Genomic DNA, 7,056 nt, shown 5'->3' on the forward strand with positions numbered 1-7,056 from the left:
CTAACTTCTGTTTATCACTTAATAGATGGAAGACTACTTCCTCTTATCTTCTCCTCTATGATAGCCTTCCCTAATCACCTAATGCTGCATTCAGCTCTCCTCACAAGTGCTTCTATATCTTTACTTTGCCTATCATAGCACTTCTCACAAAAGCTTATCTGCCTACAAGACAAGACTGTAAATTCCAGAAGGGATGGACAGTGTTCAGGATCTAGCCCAGTGCCTGGCATATAGCAGGCACTCAAAAAATATTAGTTGAAAGATGAAAATATTTCATACGTATTGCCAACTTGCTTTTCCATTTGCTTCAGTTTATACTCTTACCAATAAAGTATAGGAATGCCTCTTTCACAGGAACTTAGCTAGAATATCATTGCTGTTATTGTTAGTTGCTAAGTGATGGGTAAAAATGCATTGCATTTTTGTTTTAACCAACTCTATATTATTTATTTATGTTCCCCAGTGGCCTCCAAAGTCTTTAAGGGTAAAGACAATCTTGTGTCTGTGACGTCAGCAGCCAGAAGAGTGTCAGTATGCAGCCGAATAAAAAATATATATATTGAAGGGATATGCAGAATCTCTCTGTATTAGTTTTTACAACTGTATGTGAATCTATAATTATCTCAAAATAAAATGTTAAAAAGATTTATCTCTCTGCATTAACATAATACCAACCCCACAAGAGAACTAGTGCGCTTTGGGGAAGTGTGACTGGGAACACTGGCTGGGAGTCTTACCTGCTTTTCCTTGGTGACAGAGATTGATTGGCAGCATAGTACAACAGAAAAGACATTGGAATTCAAACAGACTTGATTTTGCATTTGATGTCAAAGTATTGGGCAAATTACTTAACCTTTTTTCATCGTAATTTTATTATCCATAAAATGATTGTTGGAAGATTTCTAGTTAATATAAAAAGAATAATCCTCTACTTTACCTTCTGTTGATCTTCCTATGCCCAATGCCTGACATATAATACTCATCAAAAGATGGTCATCTCTCCCTCATCCAGCCACCTCCTACTCTAATTCCTGATTATATACCTATAATACACAAATATATTTATTTTTAGTACATTAAACTTTCTCAGCACAGAAATAATGGTCACATTAAAATCGATTCCTTTGTGTTAAGCAGTGCTGACTGATAGAACTTTGTGTTGACAGAAATGTTCTTAAGGCTTAAAACACGATTCATGCCACTAAGGAACAGAATTTTAAATTTTATTTAATTTATATTTAAATTTCAATAGTCACATGTGGCTAGTGGCTACCATGTTGGACAGGGCAGTGTTGGGATATCTGTGTCAAGATCAGTTTCTTATAAATATGCAGTGCCACAAGGAGCAATGAAATTTCAAGACATTAACCCCTTAGCCATAGGAGTTTGTCCACATAAACTGGCCTACCACTTCTAAGACTAAAGGGAATGAGACAGAGGAAAAGTAATGGTGATAGGACAACTAGTTGAGCAATGGGTTGGGACTGAGGGATTTGAGTAGGTGGAGGGTGGGCTTGAGGTGGGACAGTTCAAAACAGGTTGAGATTTAAAATGTCTTGGGAAGAAAGTAGTAGTAAAAGGGAGGAACAAAAGCATTAGGTAAGAACAAGGTTGTTGAATATAAATACCTTTGCAAATGTACCCAGAGTTTGTCCTGGGGGCGGGGAGGGAGAGAGGAAGGAAGACAGAGTACAGGTTTAGCGTTTACTTGGGAAATTTACTTGCATTTCCTTTAAGGCCTTTGAAGTCCCTGTCAGGAAAGAACTAACATTGTAATTGTAAAGTGTACTTTGTACTACAGCAGCAGAATAGGCAGCCCACAACAATATATGCCTTAGAAAACCTTTGCCTTGGTTTCTGATTTTCATTTGTTATTTTTCCTAAACATATGTAGATAGACTTTCAACATGGTTCTTTTCTTTTTGCCTCAACCGGTGCAACAGATGTTGACATCTGTTATGCCATTTTGGAAATGGATGCAATCCAATTCAACATAAAGTGTAAACATATGTACTGTGTATAAGAGGCTGTCCTGCTTTCAAGCTGGGAGTGTCCCTGTGGTTGTCTAGTCCTACTGCTTTAGAAATAAGGAAACTGAGGTATCAGATAAATCAGGCCATTTGCTCAGAGTCCCATAGATAGGTGAGTTGGTACATGCCTGATTCTAGAACCCTGTTCTAACACCACGCCAGTGCCCTTACCCCCTAACTTGACATCGTTTCATCATCATTGCATATAGTTTTCACTTTGAGGTTGTGTTTATGTGAAACAAGCGAGTTGTAAATTGGAAGAAGTGGTTTTGGGTAATTTAAATATCAGATCCTGGCATTTAATAGAGAGCTGGGCTCAGTTGTCCAAACTAATTGCCTTCGGCGATCTAATTCTGTGGAAAATTTCTCAGTCTTCCATTTTGTATTGAGTATGTTGTTGTATTTCACATACCTTGCAAAAACGATCTGTTCTCTTCTGCCCAAGCCAGAACGCTGTAGTGGAGTAGACCAGGTCGATTTTTAAAAAGTTTAGCCTTGTATAATACAACACAGCTTTGCAACCCACTTCCTTCGGTTTTCCAGTGTTCTCTCTGGTTTCCATCTCTCTGTCTCTATTTCTGCATCCTGTACTTTGAGCAAAGAGACTCTCTGCCGCCAGGTCTTCAGAAGAGCAGAAACAAGTCTGCTGAACACTGCATTTGACACAGAGGGCAAGCATTTCCAGAAAATGCTTGCATCCAAAAGTTATTTTTCATCTCAAAATTTGCATTCAAAAACTCTACCAGGAAAGGGAAATATGCCTGAGAGTATGGAACATCTGCTCTGATGCTGGTATTACTGTGATGACTAGAGGCTCCCTAAAGTAGGGGTGACGGGAGCCAGATGATGCTCCTGAGGAGATTTGCCAATTTAAAAAGTGGCATCTGTGAAAACCTAGTAAGAATATAGGGAATGTGCTTGAACAGATGGTATGTGAAGAATATTGGAATAGTGCCATTCTCTGAAAATCTTTAAGGGTTAATAAATGTAGCAAAGGGGAGGAATTACAAGTGATTAATGATGACTCAATAATATTATTCAAATTCCCTATGTAGTTTTACTGCAAAACTGGTTATTTATTTATTTTTTTGTATAGGTCAATAGTTATCAGTCATAGCAAAATTCTGTAGTATAGGTAAACGCTTTTTGTGCAGTTTTCTAAAATATTATGTCCCTGCATCACAAAAGTAACTCATAAAAATCAGAACAAAAGAGTTAGACCTTAGGTGATGAATGTGTATGTGTGGGAGTTATACTCACTGAAAAGCATAAATGATAGATTTAAATAAATATGTCCATTTATATTATTCTGTTGATATAGATTAAACTTTAAAGCAATGCAGTTGATTTTAGAGAACTTCATGAGAAAAGCCAGTATTCTGAACCGAAGATCAAATTGGAATGGACTAGCAAGGCATTGCCAAAAAAAAATTATGGAATAGATATAAACTATTATTATTGAAATAGCATCTATTTGTATGTAAACCTGTGCTTGGTGATGCTAAATGGTTAGTGATTAATAAGTAGCTTATTCTTTCAAGAAAGATAATAATTTTCCTTGCCCCCATAATTTCACTCTTGATTTGTTTTAAAATTAATTTGGCAAAATTCAATTTTAGCTCCCGCTGTATAAGAACATCACAAAACATGACTAATGTCAATTTAAAGAGGTTTTATTGCATGCATATTTTAAGATTACATTCAGCTACAGGTAACTGAAAGATTGCTAAGTAAGGGCTTTTACACATACACAGTTTTCCTCCTGTGCAACAAGATGCCCAAAGATTGTCAGCTGGTGGAGGCTAAGGGGATCATCAAGGATGCAGGCTCCTCCAGATTATTTGTAAACTAGAAAGGTGCAGCATTTTGCCTAAATATGTATTCATTTCCTCTTTCCTGTTTCTGGACGAATAGGTCCTGCTGTGATCTCTATATCCAATGTCTATGTTCTAACATGAACATTCATTTCAACCCACTGGTCACGCTCCTGGTACCTGGAGTGATCTCTCTCTTAAATTTTATTGCTTTAAAAAAGATCCTGGATCAATATTACAAAATTGACAATAGAAGGATGTACAAAGAAGAAAATAAAATCCATCTTATATTTTACAACCCCAAGTAACTAGTTAACATTATGGTGAATATTTATCCAGAAATCATTATATCTCTGTATATCTATATATACACATACACAATTATATATACATATAATTTTACATTTTGTATGCTTTCATACACCTGTATCTTCATATATGATTTTACATATATAGGATAATGTAACATTTGATAACCTTTACTTAATGATATATAATAGTCATTTTTCCATATGTTTTAAAATTCATTTTAAATTTATATCATCTTTTTAATGGCTGCCTGGTATGCCCCTGTTTGTATGTACCCTACTTATTGTCTAACAAAATATTAAAAGTTTGAGCACCATCACAAGGCCCAGTTTTCCTCAAGTCTGATACCTCATATGTGTATAATAATTGTACTATACAGTCTAAGTACTGGATTAGACTATATCAAGCAATATAGTCTAAACTCCTCAGACACTAATCTGAGAGGCAGAATGATATGTAGAGGAAGTGAAGAGAACTGAGTTTTAGTTCCAGCTTGATGACTTATTAGCTATATGAACTTCAGCAAATTACCTCTCCCGTCTGGGACTCAGTTTCTACATGTATCAAATAACACAAGAGTACAGGTGACATTTAAAGTCTCTTCTACTGACCCTCATGTTTTATGATTTTATAAAGCCTTGTCTTTCATTATTGTTAAATAAGCTCCATGAGAATATGGACCAGGTTGGGATTATTACTTGTGTGTGACTGAGTCTGGCACTTAATAAGTACTCAATAAAAATTTGCTAAGTGGCCAAGTGAAGGTGCTATCTTACTTATATTCTGAATTGTTCTCTTGTACTAAGCCCTTTCCCTGTCCTTGCCTTTAGCCAGATATAGCTGTAGAAGAATTGTTCAGAATAGTTTGTCTTTCCATTTGGTCATATCTTGTTTTACGACTCTTGGTAAGATTTTATAGATTTACTTATAAAAGTCCTAAGTCTGCCTTGTTCAATTTCTTCTGAACTACACTGTCTGCCCTTGGAAATGTGGTATCTCCCACATTTTCATTTCTACATGGTTATTGCTGGCATGGAGAAAAGTTATTGATCATCATACATTTATCTTGAATTGAGCTATCTTACAAGGTAATAAGAATTATCTTATTAATTCTAGCAATTTTTCTTTTTTAAACTAGAGTTTCTAAGGTTTCTGGAAACAATCATATCAATAAATTATGGGAATTATCTCTGATTTTTAATGTATATACAGATTATATTATTTTCTTATTTTTTAATTTGCTCTAGATTATATTATTTTCTTATTTTTTTAATTTGCTCATAGCTCCAAAAAATATTGACTAATAGAGGAAAAAAGAATATGGAAAGGAAATTTACAAAGTAGCAAAATAAATACTCAATAAACATTTGCTGCAGCTATTTCGGTTGATCCAGGAACAAGAAAACAATGCCAAATCCCACTTTTACATGGTAAAACATACCATAATAAAAAAGAAATGAAAAACATTAAGTTTCACTGTTAGTCAAGTTTCAAAGTGGCAAGAAAATAAAAAGAGCTGTAACACTTATTGGTGGTAGGGTCGAGCCATCTGAATTGCTAACATCTTCAAATACTCTTGACTGACGTATCTATTAAAATAAAAAGTTCACATATACATTGAGACAGCAGTCCCACTCGAGAATTGAGAAAGGTCTTATTTTCAAGATACTGCCATTTTGTTGATTATCTTAAAAATATTTTCCCCAAATATGGCTTGTATTTTTCACTTTCTTTTTGGCTGTTTTTTGATGTTCAATTTTACATATTTTAATATAGTTAAATCTATCAATCATTTTTGTAGCTATTATTTTTATATCTGCTTAAGAAGCACTTCCATACCATAAAATCATAGACATTTCCTTATATATATATTTTTTACTTTCAGAGTTTTGCTTTTTACATTTAAGTTTTAAGTTTACTTGGAACATATTTACCTGGAGATATATATGAGACAGGGATATGGCCTGACCTGCAGTGTTCCTTCTGGCATGTATCAAGTTTTTACAGTCATATAGCTCTGTGTCTAGGCTCTCTCTTCTGTGTCATTGCCCAGTTTATCTATTTCTGAGACAATCCTGTACTGTTTTTAACTGCTATTGGTATAAAGTTTTATAAGAAGCTTTGATTTATATAGGACATGTTCCTCAATTTTGTACTTTTTCTTCTTCCAGAGTATATTTGCTATTCTTGGGCTTCTGGATTTTCATGTGAATTTCAGACTTGCTTTTCAAGTTCAAAAAAATTATTTTTAAAGTTTTGTTGGGGGCTTAGATTGGAAATGAATTGATTTAATAAATCAATTTGAGAAAATTCCTATTGAAACTACCTAATATTTATCTCCGCATTTATTAGGTCTTTTAAAATGTCTTTCACTAAAGTTGTAAAATGTTCTTCTTAAGGTTTTGAACATCCTTCCTTAGATTTATTCCTAAGTAATTGAGAGTATTTTTGCTATTGTGTATGACCTCTCTGGTGGTTTTAAAGTAGGCCCACACGTTCTTTGAAATGCCTCCCTTTAAAAGGTGGAGCTTAGTTTCGATCTTATTAGGTGTGGGATGGACTTAGAGACTTGCTGCTGAGGAAGAAAATAAAGCAGAAGTAACTCAGAGACTAGATCATAAAAGGTGCTATGGCTCTTCCTTGCTCTTTCTCAGATCAGCCTCTGTGCAGGAAGGCAACTACCATGTCATGAGGACACTCAAGCAGGCTTACAGAGAGGTCCCCGCTCAGAGAACTGAGACCCGATAGTATTCAGCAAGGACTGAGGCCTGCAGACTCTATCCACAAGGGTCGATGGTCTTGGGAGTGGGTCCTCTAACCCCAGTCAAGGATTCAGATAACTACAGCCCCGCCAACACGTGACTGCAGCCTCATAAGAGACCTCGAGCCAGACTTTCCTGCTG

The sequence above is a fragment of the Pteropus alecto genome, unplaced genomic scaffold (genome assembly GCF_000325575.1).
Source record: "Pteropus alecto unplaced genomic scaffold, ASM32557v1 scaffold95, whole genome shotgun sequence".
NCBI lineage: Eukaryota > Metazoa > Chordata > Mammalia > Chiroptera > Pteropodidae > Pteropus > Pteropus alecto.